The sequence below is a fragment of the Rhea pennata genome, chromosome 25 (genome assembly GCF_028389875.1).
Source record: "Rhea pennata isolate bPtePen1 chromosome 25, bPtePen1.pri, whole genome shotgun sequence".
Classification (NCBI taxonomy): Eukaryota; Metazoa; Chordata; class Aves; order Rheiformes; family Rheidae; genus Rhea; species Rhea pennata.
In genome coordinates, this window is record NC_084687.1 from 1,705,227 (window position 1) to 1,719,488 (window position 14,262).

Sequence of the window (14,262 nt, forward strand, 5' to 3'; positions counted from 1 at the left end):
GGTATCCATAAAGATCCAGGGCTGTTGGGATCCATGTCCCTCCCGTAGCTGGGGGCAGAGGGGCTGTGGGGTGGGAGAGCGGTGGGCTGTTATGGTGAAGCTGCTAGAGGAGACCTCAGCTTGCCAGGGTCATATCCTGCCACCATAGGAAGGTACTGGGACAGGCTGGGAGGCAAATGGCACCAGGCCCAGCACAGGGAGCGCGGTGGGACCGCGGGCAGCATCTGCAGGAACAGGAGCTCCAAGCAGACCATGCTGGGCACCATCACATCCCTCCTGGATCCCCCACGGCCAGGAGTCAGGAGTGATCCATTGCGAGGTGACTGGGATCGAGGGACCAGTGAGGGGGAGACTGATGTGGGGTGACAGAGATGAGGTGACTAGCAGGGGGGTGACCGATGGGGGGCTGACCAGGTTGGGGTGACTGGGGGTAAGGTGATCAGAGGGGAGGACCAGAGTGGGGTGACCAGTGTGAAAGGACTGGTGAGGGGTGAGTGGTGTGAGAAAACTGGTGAGGGGACTGCTGTGGGGTGACCACTGTGAGGGGATATGTAGGAGGGGATGGATGTGGGGTGACCGGTGTGAGGGGATGGTGTGAGGGGACGGTGTGAGGGGACTGATGTGAGGGGATGGATGTGAGGGGATGGATGTGAGGGGATGGTGTGAGGGGACTGATGTGAGGGGATGGATGTGAGGGGATGGTGTGAGGGGACTGATGTGAGGGGACTGATGTGAGGGGATGGATGTGGGGTGACCGGCGGGAGAGGACAGAGGGAGGCGACGGCCGCGCGGGAACCGCCGGCGGGTCAGGGGCGGGGGCTGCCCAGGGGGCGGGGCCGGCGCGGGGCGGGGCGGGGCGGCCCCTCGGCAGTGGGCGGGAGCAGCGCGGAGCCGCCGCACGCGCGCCCGGAGGGGCCGGGGCTGCCGCAGCGCGCGCGCCGCCCCCGCAGCCCCGCGCCCGCCTGTCCCGCACCGCACCGCACCGCACCGCACCGCGCCGCGCCGCGCCGCGCCGAGCACCGCCGTCCCGCTCCGCTGCGGCTGGTAAGTTTGCGCCTCCCGCCCGCGGCGCCTGGACTCCTGGCGAAGTTTCGCCGCGGCGCCGGGGCGTTGCGGGACGGGTGACCTCGGTGCGGGCCGGGAGCGGAAGGTGCGGAGATGGGAGCGGTGTGTGTGTGTGTGTGTGTGTGTGTGTGTGTCGGGGGCGGGGCACACGGCGGGACCGGCGGCAGCGGCTCCCCGCGCCTTGACCCGGTGTCGGGAGCAGGGCAGGACCGGGGAAGGGGCCGGGAAAGGGGGGGGGGGGGGGACGACAGCGGCAATGGGGGACGCCTGGGCCCCTCTCCTGGCCGGGCTGGGGTGCAGGGGGACACGGTGGTGGTGGTGGCGGCAGAGGGGACCTCTGGCTCCTCTGCCGGGGCTCTGCGGCAGGGCTGCTCCTGGGGTGCTCCCCCCCCCCCCACAACCAAAGCCAACTTGGTGCGGAAGCACCTCGGGCTGCTTTTGCCCGGTGGGATGGAGCTGGGGGGGGGGGCAGCGGGGGCCACCCCGGGGTGCGGGGCTGGCTGGCGAAGCAGAGCCGAGGCGCTGGGGGCGAAGGTGCCCTCTGGAAGCGGAGGTGCCCGCCGGCGATGCTCCCGCTCCGCGTGTGGGCGGTTGTGCGCCCGGTTGCGGGTGCCCCTGGACGGGGTTTTTTCTGGGGGGTGGGGGGTGTGCATGGCTTGGCCCCCCGCCGCAGCTGCGCTGCCGACGCTCCCGGCCGCCCGCAGGCCTCGCCGGGCTCGTCCGTAGTGTCCTGGCCAGCAGCCAGCTCCGACGAGTCCGGACTAAATTCCCTACCGTGCTTTCGGCCGGCGACGGCGTTCTCCCACGCTTCTTGGGTTTGCGGGGTGGTGGTAAGGAGGTGGAAGCGATCCCTGACGGCATCCACAAATCCCCACGGGGCGGGGGGGGGGGGGGGGAAGAGGGAAAAGACAGTTTTGCAAGGTGATGGTGGTAGGGCCACCCGTCGCTTTGCAGCCCCCAGCCCCGCTCCGGCCTTGGGTGCCTCCGTGTCCTTCCGGCCGCCGGGGCTGTGGCAGCCGCAGGCCCTCTGCAGCAGGGGAAACTTCAGTCCTTGAGCGAAGGCGCTCCGTTTAATTTGCGCCGAGGTGCTGCTGCGGATATTTTATCCTCGTGCGCGGAAACGCGGCGACCGGCAGGAGTCGTCTCCCGCCTGCTGCATTGTCGCTCGCTAGCGCAGCGCCTCCGCCGCCCGCTGCCGAGGGGCTCCCGGCTGCGGGAGCTGCGACGGCCGGCCTCGGGGCGCCCGGCCCGCTGCCTTTCGGTGCCCTTTTCACCATGTGGGGGGTGGGGGTGGACCGTAGTGGGGGTCGAGTGCCGCTTGCCACGTTTTGCGGATCGGGAAAGCGCAGCCGAGGGGGAGAAGGCGACGCGGCCAAGGTCACTGAGCCCATCGGGGGCAGCGAGTGCCCGTCACCCGCGCTGCCCGACGAGCCCGCGATCCGGTAAAACACTTAACTCTCCGCTGCACCCTGCTGCCGAGTCCCTCTGAGGGCTCCTGGAGTGGTGCCCTGTCCGCTTTTTTGCAGACAGGGAAGCGCAGAAACAGGTCTGACCTTGCCCCGTCACCTGCAGAGCCAGAGCTTCTCCTGCCTGTGCAGGAAAACCGGGGACAGGCAGCTGCAATGTCCCGGAGCAGGATGGATGCTCAAAGGAAATTATCCGACCTTGCATCCACCGGCTTTTGGATTTTGCCTGGGGACGCTGAAGGACTTATCCTCTCGGGTGCAAAAAGCCTGCTGCTCCCTCGCTCGTCCCTGCGGCTGTGAGCCGGCCGCCCTCCGCTCAGCTCCCGCGGCAGCGCCCGCTTCCCTAAGCACTTTTTGATCGTTAGCCCTAATAACCGCGTTATCGCGTCGATTGGACGGGCTCTGGTGCCCGAGCTCATCTGGCTCTTCGCGCTTTCCTTCATGTATAATGGGATTTTGATAATGTCGCCCGTCCCGAAATATCGGATGAACTCGGCGCAATTCCCCGTTTATTAATTCAACCTTAAATTAGGCAGCGGGAATCCGGGGCGCCGGCATAATCCGGCTCCCGCGGCCGAGCGACGGCGCAGTGGCCCCGTGCCCGCGCTGCCGCGTCCCTGCCGAGCTCTGGCGCCCGAATCCCTTTTGAGCTCGGAGGTTTGCCAGTGTCCCAGTGGGGAACTCAAACGCCGTTTAATCTGCTTCAGGGCCTGGAGGTGGGATCGCAATTTGTTGTTGTTGTTGTTTTGTTCATTTTATGTTATTTTATCTTTTTTCCTCCCCCTCTGTTTTGCCGCTATGTGAGCAAAGGGCCAAGTGCCTGCAATTTGGCATCTGCGACGAGACCCTGCTTGGGAGGAGGGGGATCCTGGTGGCTTTAAGGCTTTCTTCAGATGATGCAGCCTGATGTTTTAATGTGTTTTAATTAAATGCATTGCTTTAGGCGTACCCTTCGTGGTGCTGCGCGGCAGCAGCAGGCGGGGGCTCTGGGCTGCTGCAGCCTTAGCAGATGTCAGAAAACCGAGGGCCAAGCGCGGTGCTCATGGGAGCTGCAGGAGGGTGGTGGAGGCACCTTTCCTCCTCCACCAAGTCTGGGCTTATCCAACCCAAGAGCCCATCTGGCACCTCCAGCCGCCGCGGGGATCCTGCCCCAATGGGTGGCGTGCCGGAGGTGATGCCAACTTGAGCGCCATCGGGGCAGGGGACCCGCAGGGGCGGCAGCTCCCTGCTTGCGCTGCACCCACGGGCCTCAATTGTAGGGTGCTGGGGAGGAAAAAAGGGTTTCGTTGCTGCGCGCAGATTTACGGACCTGCTGGGGCGAGATGGGAATGCCCCGGCTGTGCTCGCTCGTCTCCCCGGGGCCTTATGGGAATTTCTGCCGTGAATAAATCCCCGGGAGCGCTGAATTACTGCCAGAGCAGGGTGACGGCATGGACACAGACTTTCTCCGTGCCCCCCCCCCCCCCCCCAAAAAAAAAAAAAACCCGCATTGCTACGAGCAGCTGCTGCCTTGTGCCGCCACGAACTCTGCAGCGAGGCCGTGCCGGGCTCGTCCGTTCGCTCCCGCTGCTTGCGAGCCCGCTGCCCGCCGCGGCTCCCGGGCGCAGAGGGCCCCTCGGAGGGGCGAGTGGCTGCAAGCACCCGCGTCGGACGGCGCTTTGCCTGTGCTCGCAGCTTCCCAAGCGGCCGGTCTCTCTAGGTTTATTTGAGCAATTCCCGATTGCTTTGTCCCGACAGGAGCCTGGACTTTGGGGGTGCTGCAGCCACGTCAGCGGCCTGGAAATCGCCCCCCTGAAGCCGCTCGTGTTTGCAAGGGGAAGAGTGAAACCCATATTAATTTAGACCAAGAACAGCGCAGGGCAGGAGCTGCTTGGCGGCGTGTGTTCGCTCGCCGTCCTCCCTTCTAAAATCGATGCAGCTCGTCTTGCTTCTCTCCCGGATTAGCTTCTGGCTCTTCCCCAAGAGCTGCCTGGCTTTTTTTTTCCCTTTCTTTCTTTCTGTTTTTTTTTTTCCTTATTGATCAGGAGCCATTGCTCATGGCCACGGCTTGAATTGGGGACCCAGAGGGGAGTGTGCAGAGTGGGCAAACTCCGCAACCTTGGGAGCGAGCGGACGGGGCACCCCGCATGCCGCTCCGCACAAGCGTGCCAGCCCCGGGTGACCACAGCAGCTCCAGCGGTGGCTTTGGGTGGTTTTAATAACTCGTCCTGTCCCCTTCTGCTGTCCTGTTTGGCTGGGCTCCGTTCTCCTACCGGCCGAGCAAGGCACGGCTACCGCGGCAGGACCGGTACGGAGGGATAAGCTGGCCGCTGCGGTCCAGCAAATTTGCAATTTGCGGCTTTGCAAGCAGAGCACGGTGCAGCCGGCACCGCTGAGAGCCGGCGGGACCCGCGCGGCCCCAAAAGCTCCCGACTCTGCCCGCCCTGCCCTCGTCTTGGCCGGCCGAGAGGGATGCTCTTCTGCGACCTCTCCCGTGCTCGCTCTCCGTCGTCCCGGCGGACGGTTGCATCCCCACGGCTGGGGAGATCTCGCCCTTTGCCAACCTGCCGCTGCCTGCAGCTGTCGTGATATCTTTTCCTGCTTTGGGTGGCGAGGCCGGCGGGGACGGAGGAAAGCCCTCACGGCACGGCATGGCTGATGCCCAGCTGAGGTGAGCGAGGATGGAGGGGGGAAGCGAAAGCGCTTGCTGGCCCGTTTGCTGATTGCACCGAAATGCCGCTTGGCTCAGTGGGGAGCGTCTGCTGCAGCGCGTTCGCCCGCTCCCGCAGGAGCGCTTGCACCAGCCCTGGGTTAATCTTTCCAGCCTCCTTCCCTCATTGCTTCCTGCTCCGTGTGCTCATGTGAGTCAGGGAAGCACTGGTGGTGGGAACAAGGGAGGTTTGGGCTTCCCTGCCTCCTCCTCCTCCTTGGAAGGAGGGAGACTGGGAAGAGGTGTGGGAAAGATAGGCTTTGGAAGAGACCTGGGGAGAACAAGCAGCACCCATGGGTGCAAAGCAAGGCTTTGAGCCAGCAAGTGCCTTGGGACCCAGCAGTTGGTCCCCTCTCCCCAGCAATCTGCTGGACCGTGTGGAGATCCCTTGCTTTTACTTACATCTTCCCTGTTTTACCTCGTTACTGTCCTGATTTTACTGAGTCAAAGGCACAGAAAATCTGCAGGGACAGGCTCTCAATAGCTTCCGGGCTGTCTGGTTGGAACCCGCTGACGTCGCTGGGTGCCAGCCGCAGTCCCCATACGCAGAAACATCACTGCGTGTGTCCCCACAGGGTGCCCGAGCAGAGCTGTGCTGCTGGGTGGAAAAGGCAGAGGCTGAACAAGGAGACCCAGATGTGCAGAAGGCTCAGGCAGCATGATGAGGAGCATAAAAGCCTGGAGAGCAGCTGTCTGCCGGCTCTGGTGGGCTCCCGAATAACTGAGCAGGTTGTGTTGGCAGCCAGAGAGATGCAGGGCTAGCCTGAAGTTGCTGCAGAGGATGAAATCACCCTTTCTCAGAGGTGGCATCTCTGCTCACATCCTTGGCTGCCTTGTGGCCTCTCCCTGGACCATTTTTCATAATATCTTGCCCAGAGGCGTGAACCACCTTCATTTTCCTTGCATGCTGTGATATGACCTTCCTTCCAAGGTGGAAGCTCTTCAAAGAAGAGCTGAGGATTTGCCTCCACGTGGAGCAGCGGATGGCTGTCCAACCAAGGCCCTATGCCTGATCTGCTGTTGGTCAAAAGCGATGCCTGTTTCAGTGAAGTTTTGATATTGCAACGACTGTGTACCAAAGGTTCCCATCCTGTCGGGAGCCGTCACACAGGTGAACCTGAATGTTTGTCCCGGCATCTGTCCGCTTAGCAGGTGGTGCTCCGTGGCTGATGGCCTTTCTTTAAGGATGCTGAGCAGAAAGGTTTTTTATGGGTGCAAAAAGACCGTCCTGGGGAAATGCTTGTGACTTCCAAACCTGTCGTGGTTTCCACAGGAAATCGCAGGAGGCATGGTAGGGCGAGCTTGATGTCCCCTCCATGCCTGTTTCTGCCCTGTTTTGTGGCAGAAGCTGGGATCCTTTCCCCGTTTCATGCTGGTGCCTGACTTTGCCAAGGTCCTGGAGCAGAGGCCAAGGGCAGAGCTGGTACTGTGTGCTGAGTCCCTCCGATACATTGACCTTTAGCTGTTCAAACCATCTAAGTAGAACTGATGGGAGCTGCTGTAGCGCAAGGTGGTGCGTTAAGGAAGCAATAGCCACTTGTTTTGACTTGAGAACAGCATAAATCATTAATCTGGTACCCAAATGATGGATTAAGGCTACCTTTAAGACCATATCTTACTCTTGCTTCCCATTTTTCCTCTAAATAATGTAGCCGTTGTGACGCAGAAGCAGGGCCTTTGTAAAAGGAAGGCAACCAGCCTTCAGCACATCCAGTCCTTAAATTACTTCTATGCAGTCTTCCCCATGAGCCGAGGACCCGTTCCCCATCCTGCAAGGACTCTTGGCCCTGCGAGGTGGAAGCAGGGAGGAACTGGGAGCTGATCCTGGCCCCGGGACCCTTAGCCGGTGAGTGGTGGCCAAAGGGGTGATTTGGCTGGGAATTTGTGCTGGCCTCCCTGGCTCCTGCCTGGGCTCATGTGGGTGCAAGGCATCTCTCGCAGGTGCTTAGAGGCAAGCGTGCACATTAGGCGTTCGGGTGTTTAAAAAGACCCTGCGGCAAGGCAGGGCGCTGAGGACTTGGAAGCATGATGAAATTAGCTCACAGCCAGTCGGGGAGCTAATCAAATGAGTTTTTACAGGAACTGTGTAATTCTCAGGCTGGCTAACCCAGCTCCCGATTACTCATCTCCCGGGCAAGGGCTCACAGTTGCGCCTGCCCTCTGGTGCAGACGGGTGAACCCGAGCACGTCGTTATTTTTAATTAGCTAAGCTGCTGGGTGCCGGCAGCGACCACCTGCTGCGAGATGGCAGAGATGAGCTTGTCCCGAAGGCGACGGCGGGGAAGGTGAGCAGGGCTGCCTGGGCAGGATGGTGGTGGCCCATGGTGCAGGACTGGGTGGCCTGCTGGCCCTGGTCCTTGGGCACTGGTCTGGGTGGTCAGCTGTGCTTTCCTGCTGCTGTAAAATGGTGAGAAACACTTTGCCTGACCTCGAGGATTTGGTCCGCGCTGAGCTCTGGCAGCTGCCTTGTTAGCCCGAGCAGCAGCCACTTGTGCAGAGTTGCAAGATCTGAGCTCACGTACTGACATTTCTGCTTTTCCGCTTGGGATTTCAAGGTTTGGAAATAACGTTACAGGTGAGAGTGCAAGCACGATAAGGAGAGCGGGTCCATCGTGGCAGGGTCTTCACACAGGCTCTGAGCAGGGAGGATGGATGCGCTTTGTCCCTGGGTTTCTGCTGCCTTCCTGCCCTGCAATCAGGGGACGTATCCTGATCTGCTAGGTCATCTCCTTAAACAGTTCTGGTGTTGGTCTCCAGTAGCCCTGTCTGCCACGGGTGGCTGCAGGCAGGGCTACAAGGTTGCCCTTAATTTCTTTGATGTTTTTCTGCCTCTGGTCTGTGTGCGCCCCCTGGGCTGCTTGCCATGGGGCAACTGTGCCATGGGGCCAATGGGGTTTGCTTGTATTTGGGTTGGGGGCTAGGAAAACACGCTATACTTTTTCAGCGTGAAATATCTCAGCATCTCCCATTTCGCGATGCTACTTAGCGCTACCAGAGCAGCAGCCTCACTCCATTAAACGCACTCAATTAGCCTGTTGGCTGCTGTTTTCCAGCCCTGATACAAATATCCTTCCTGGAAAGCCCCTCAAGAAGCAGTAGGATTGCAGGAGTTGGAAACATCCCTCTCCTTTAGGAGCGTAAATCAGGAGAGGAGCATGGGCAGCAGCGGGTTACGTGGGTGAAAGCGCTGCCTGAGCTGGTAGCTGCCCAGGCGCCAGGCCAGCGCCTCGGTGGGGTGGAGGATCTGATCTGGTGACACTAATGCAGTGTCCTGCTTTGTCCCCCAGCTGGATTATTACCTGGGGGGGGGAACTTCTTGGGGAGGAACTTGGGGAGGTTGGACTAGATGATCTCCAGAGGTCCCTTCCAACCTTACTGATTCTATGATTCTCCTCTTGTGGGTTTTTTATGGCATGAAAACAATCCTCAGGAGCAGATAGCTCCGCTGAGGATGATAGAGGCTGGGCACCATCAGCACTGGAGGGCTTTGCTTGCCAAAGGGCTGGAATAAACTTTCCGTGTTGTTGGCCACTATTTTGGGGTGTGGCACTGCTTCTCATGCCTGAGCAAGGGGACCCCACAGAGCTGGTGCAGGTTTGGAGCCCCCAGGACTCCTGCAGGTCCCCCACTGTGCCACAGATCCCAAATCAACAGGGTCTTGGCTGCCCTTGCTGGTGAAGGAGATGCTCCATGTCTGTCTGTTCCTTGCTGCAGACCATCCCCGTTGTCCCAGGAGGACCAATGAACTGGCTCTGCTGGTGCTGGCGAAGCTGCAGGTGGCTCGAGCCAACCGTGGGATCCTAGTGAATGGAAGTTGCGGACTTATTTGGTGAGGAAGGCTTTTAAAAATACAAGGATAGAAACGCTCACGGTCTCTGGGGCACTGTGCCGGCCGCTGACCAGGCGCTGCAGAGCTGTCTCTTTTGGTGCAGCCACTACCCCTGCACACTGGAGCTGCCAATGACCTTTGAAGGGCTGGGATCTCAGGGTGCTGGTGGAGGGTTCCCAGACTCTATGTGGTCTCCTAGCACCTTTCCTGGGTTTCATAGCTGCGTGCGAGGAGAAACTGGAAATTTGGCACCAGGGAGTAATACTGCCTGTGCCTGTTCTTTGGGTCTGCTAAGGCTGGGTTGGTCTTGGGCCTGGGGTAGTCTTGGGAGCAGAGCCTGAATTTGGGCCTGCTGCCTGGGTTTCAGTTGATTGTCAGACTACCTGCTTCCAGCAGCATCCAAGGTGGCTGACCCATGTTCTCCTGGTGTGCAAATGGGTCTATGAATGGGGCTGGCCCTGGGGTGGTGGGAGCAGATGCTCCTTGTCTCCAAGGAGGGTCCTTCCAGCCCCAGGTAGGTTCTCTTAAGATGAGGTTTGTAATTATGGTTTCCTCCACAGCTGGAAACTTGGAAAGGTTTGGAAGAGGCCAAAAATTCTCTGTTAATTAAATGACCATTAGAAGCCAAGTCATGTTTTCCCTTAATTAGACTCTGTTCCCCATTAGGAGCAAAGTCATACAAATGGGTTCAGAAAGCAGAGTGTATCTGTGTAAACACCACAGCCTGAATAATTAAACCTTCTCTGTCTCTCTGAGCCTAATGGAGTTTGTCCCTGCAGAGGGTCGGCTACAGGCTCCAGCCCAGGAGATGCTGGCAGCTGGTGGGAGAAAGGACTTGCACGGGGATATGTAGCAACAAGAGGCAGAGATTTGTCCTGCTTTTAAAGGGAAGAGGAGAATGGATCACTGAATAATGATGGAAGATGGCTGTTGGATCTCAGGCAAGAGAGTGGCTTGCAGGTGATATCTTCGATGTTTCTGTCATTGCAACGCCTTGTGAGTGCGGTTAGCAACTGAGATCCAGGGGAACAAGAGTGTTTGGCATCTGATCCGATGTCCCCAGGAAGGCTATGTCTCCCCAGATACATGGCAGCTCTCCATACTCTGCAGCTCCTGTGCTTTGCAGGGAGAGAGACCATGGTCATCCTCATCTGAAGCAGGATCACGCTGTTGTAGTCATCTCGCTGGTGTTGTGAGATGCTCAGATCAAACCCATCTGAGCAGGGTGAAAGGTGCTCGCTGGGGGCATGTCTGTTTGTACTTCCAACCAATGCTGCCACTAGCTTGCGATTGGTGCGATTGTCCTAAACATCACTGGCGGTTATGTGGTCATGAGTCCTCCAGCTCCTTCCTAGCACATGGTTGTATGTTAAGCCATGGATGACAGGATCCTAGGCTGTGGCTTGTGAATTTGCTGTAATCCAAAATGCTGGACCAGTGTGTCTACCCGTTGACATGCATTGTTTGACACTAGATGTGCAGCTCCCAAGCAGGGTGAGAGCTCTCATGGTATCTTTATGCTTGTGCAAAAGGCCAGAGAGGTGCCTAGGTGTCATGCCAGTGGGGCTTTGGGTCTGCCTGAGATGGTCTGAGCTTGGTCTTCAGGTCTGGCTCTTGACTTGTGATAACTGCAAAGCACTCCATATGTCTGGGAGTTAAATGGCCTGGTGGTGTCAAAATCTGGCTCTAGGTGCTGCCAAATACCTCGCCTCTACCTAAAACTCTCTGTCTGCCCCTAGCACACGCACAGGGAGTGTGGTAGCTCTGTATGTCCCAGGGTGCATGGGCTCTATCTCCAAAATGGGCCACAAGGGATGTCTCCTCTGCCACCCATCAACCCCAGCAGGGTGAATCCTCCTCACCATGCTGTGCTTGCTGAATTGTCCTCCCTGCTCACAATCAAATCTCTGAATTAACTGACTGATGACTACTTGGAAATTTCATTAGCAGACTCTTCAAATCACAAATACTGGTGCCGGACAGCGCAGATTTTTGCCATTGGTTTCCTAATTTGAAATTTCTGGAGTGCTGGAGGGTTGCCCAGGTCTCCTGGGACCACCTCTGGTCCCCATGAGGATGATTGATAGCCTGTTGGCCCAGTGGGCAGTGCAGAGCTCAGGCTCTGGGTTTGCTATCCCAGATGGAGGATAACTCATTGCTGCAAGCCCACATTCAGAGCAGCCGTTCGTTATCTAATGATCTCCCTTAGGTTCAGGGTGATGTGGACAGCTCTGTCTCTCCAGCCCCCAAGGGCAGCAATGGCTGATGCAGCGACAGCCTCTGGGTGCAAAGGCAGGATGGACTTTCCTGTGTTTGAAGAGCAAAGATAAGGCACCAGCCTACCTGGGCTGTCCAAAATGCGACCTGAATGTGATTAATTGCTGCATCATTGCCCTCCTCTATCCAGTTTCCAAAACGTGCCGTCACTAATTACTGTCTGAACTTCATTAATCTTAATTTTTTTTCAGAATTGCTGTTTTCTGCCCTTCTCCTTAGCTCTGCGGAGGTGAGGGTGGAGGAGGGGGGGAACCTTCCAGTTACGCAGCAGCAGGAATCGCCTTCCCTCCCCTGCTGGCAGGGAAGGAGAGGTTTAGGATGCACAACCAGCCTGATCCGCCCCCGCGCTGCCTTGCTGCGAAGAAGTGGGTATTTTCCAGCAGCTGCGTTTGGTCACCTGCAGAGAGCCAGCCTGGTGCTGAGCAGATGCTCTGCGGAGCCGCAGCCCCGGTGTGACCTAGTCCCCCAAGACCTCCCGGCCACCTTATAGCTCCTCAAAACCTCCCTGTATCCCCATGGATAGGGAGCACTGAGCCTGCTTGGGTACCCCTCTGGGTAGAGGCTTCCTGCATCCAGGCCAGATCCTTCCTCGTGTCCCCGCATCCCTCCCTCACTCCGCACCTTCGTGCTCTGTCTCGGCTGATGCTGGGCAGGATTGCACCCTGCGGCTCTGTGTCTGCGCTGTGTTGCAGCGAGCAGAGCAGGGGTGCATACTCAGAGAGGCCCTGGTGGGGGGGTCCTAAGGACCCTAGGTGTCATCTAAAGGGGGTATTAAATAGCTATTTATTTAAAAATATAGCTCATCACCATCACCTTGGGGTGCTGGTAATATCCCAGAGCCCTGTTCTTGTTTGCCAGGGCTGCTGGAGGCTCTCTGCGGTGGAGCCTTTTGCTGCGAGCCCAGGAGGGATGCTCAGCTCGGGAAAGCCCAGGGGTGCATGTGGGGTTTTCCTTGGCCAAAACAGCTTTTGAGGTGCTGGGAATAGCCTGGTTTTGTGCCACAGGGGGTGAGAAGGAACGGTGCAGGCTGGCTTGCAGCCGGCTGCAGAGCTCGACGCAAATGAGCCCGCTCCAAAAGCGGGATTTCCATCCCGGCACCGCAGCAGGCGCCCAGCAGCTCCTCGAGCAGTTCTCGTAAACAAAATCCATCACAGCCTGTCGGTGGGTGACGTGCACCATAGCTGCTACCCTGTGTTTTTAATTAAGCCAGCTGCAAGGGCCAGCTTGGCTACGGTGCTGGGGAAATTAGAGAACGGGGCTCATCACTTTGGAGCACAGTTGAGCCAGAGCCAGGTTCCCGGGGCGGTGCAATTCGATGGAAGGGTGCAGGAGTCGAACTGGTTACGCCAGCAAAGTACCAAAGCTCTGTCAGGGCTGATTTTAGGCTGAGTCCGACTTTCACCTGACTTAAGACCTCTATAGCAAGTGTTTGGTGGGTACCGCTGCCCTCCAGGCTGTGGCAAGGATTTGGGGCGTTGCTGCTCTCGCTTGGGGCGTTGCAACCTCTGGAGCGCCGTTCCCAAGGGAGGCAGGGAACGGCAGGAGCCACTACCTATCCTGCGGGTGAATCGGAAACCTCGTTAATCTATCACCTTCTCCTCAAATCCCCGCCGTAACGTGTTCAAGGTCACGGGGACACCGACGCTTCGTCTTGTAGCCCTGCAGGCTGCTCTGCAGAACCGCCTCTCCCCTCCGCGGTGCTGGATGGTGCTGAGCACTGCGCGCGCTCAGCCGGCGGGAGCGCTTGCGGCAAGCTGTTGGCCCGAGCTCATCCTGCTCTGTGGGAGGCGCGCGCCAAAGAGCGGGATCGGTGTCCCAGGCGGCCCTGGGAGAACGTGGGCTGTTTCCCGCAGAGCTCAGGGCTGAGAACGGCAGAAGTCGGTGCAGTGGGGTGACGCAGGACCCGCTGGCCTGAGGAGGCAGTCTGCAGCACCGGCTTGTTTGCCCGTTGTTTATCTTGCTCACATGGTGGCAATGCAGCATGGGGTGTGTGTACATATATATGTATATATATATGTATATATTTGTAAAATATACGCATACACAACTAGATAGCCATATTTATTTTTATATGGCTATTTTATAACCATATTTATTTATTTACGCCTTTGAGATATTTGTCTTTCTTGGCACAGAAGAATGGTAGGGGAATAGTGGATAGGTAGCTCCAGATAGTCAGCTTTTTTGCAAAACACACCATTTCACAAAAAAAAATACAAACTGTCAAGATGTATGGAATAATGGCAAGTCCTCTTGAGCGATGAACCTCTTGGAGGATGGTGGGACATCTAGATCATCTGAAAAATGGTTTCTCTTATGAGCGGGGTTGCATGTACCAACGCTGCAGGACGTGCTAGGTGTTAGGCTTCCTTCTCGCTTCAAGCTGTGTCATCTCCTTCCAAACACAGGGACAATCTCCAAAACCTTTGCAGCATCGAAATGCCCCCCCCATCCTTGCAGCTCCAGCCCCGATGCTGCTGACCATTTCTATAGGAAGTGAGTGATATTATCACAAAACCAGCGGTAATCCTTTTTCCCAGGCAAAAACGCCTACAGTTCCTGGGGCTGGGCAAAGCATCCTGGCTATGTTTGAGGGGTCAGATGTCGAGCCGCTTGTGTCCCTAGCTTGGTGCTGGCGGGGGACTTTGTCCCTCTGGAGAGACTGCGGGGTGGTGGATGTGGTTGACCCCTGCATCAGTCTAGGAAAAACCTTGGGTTGTCCTTGCAGGGCTTTTCCGCGTGGACTGCAGGAAGCCACAGGTGGTGTGTGGGTCCTCTTGCCTTCAATACCATGGTGCTCCTGCTCTCCTGGGTCAACCACCTTCTGCAGGCACCAAAGCAAGCTATGGAGGCAAAGCTCTGGGCAGGAGGGAGTGGAAAGTGCGTTAACCCAGGTGACCAGAAGCTTTTGGGTGCTGGTGGGCAGAGGTGGGTGC

General features: G+C 58.1%; 1 protein-coding gene across 2 annotated transcripts in view; it reads left to right on the top strand.

Moving 5' to 3' along the window:
• The first annotated feature begins 985 nt into the window (after positions 1–985).
• SYT2 (synaptotagmin 2) overlaps positions 986–14,262 on the top strand; it is a 34,933-nt gene continuing 21,656 nt past the window's right edge. For both annotated transcript variants that reach the window (XM_062594972.1, XM_062594973.1), the window contains exon 1: positions 986–1,044. The gene's annotated coding sequence lies outside the window, so the exon portion shown is untranslated. The remainder of the gene's footprint in view (positions 1,045–14,262) is intronic.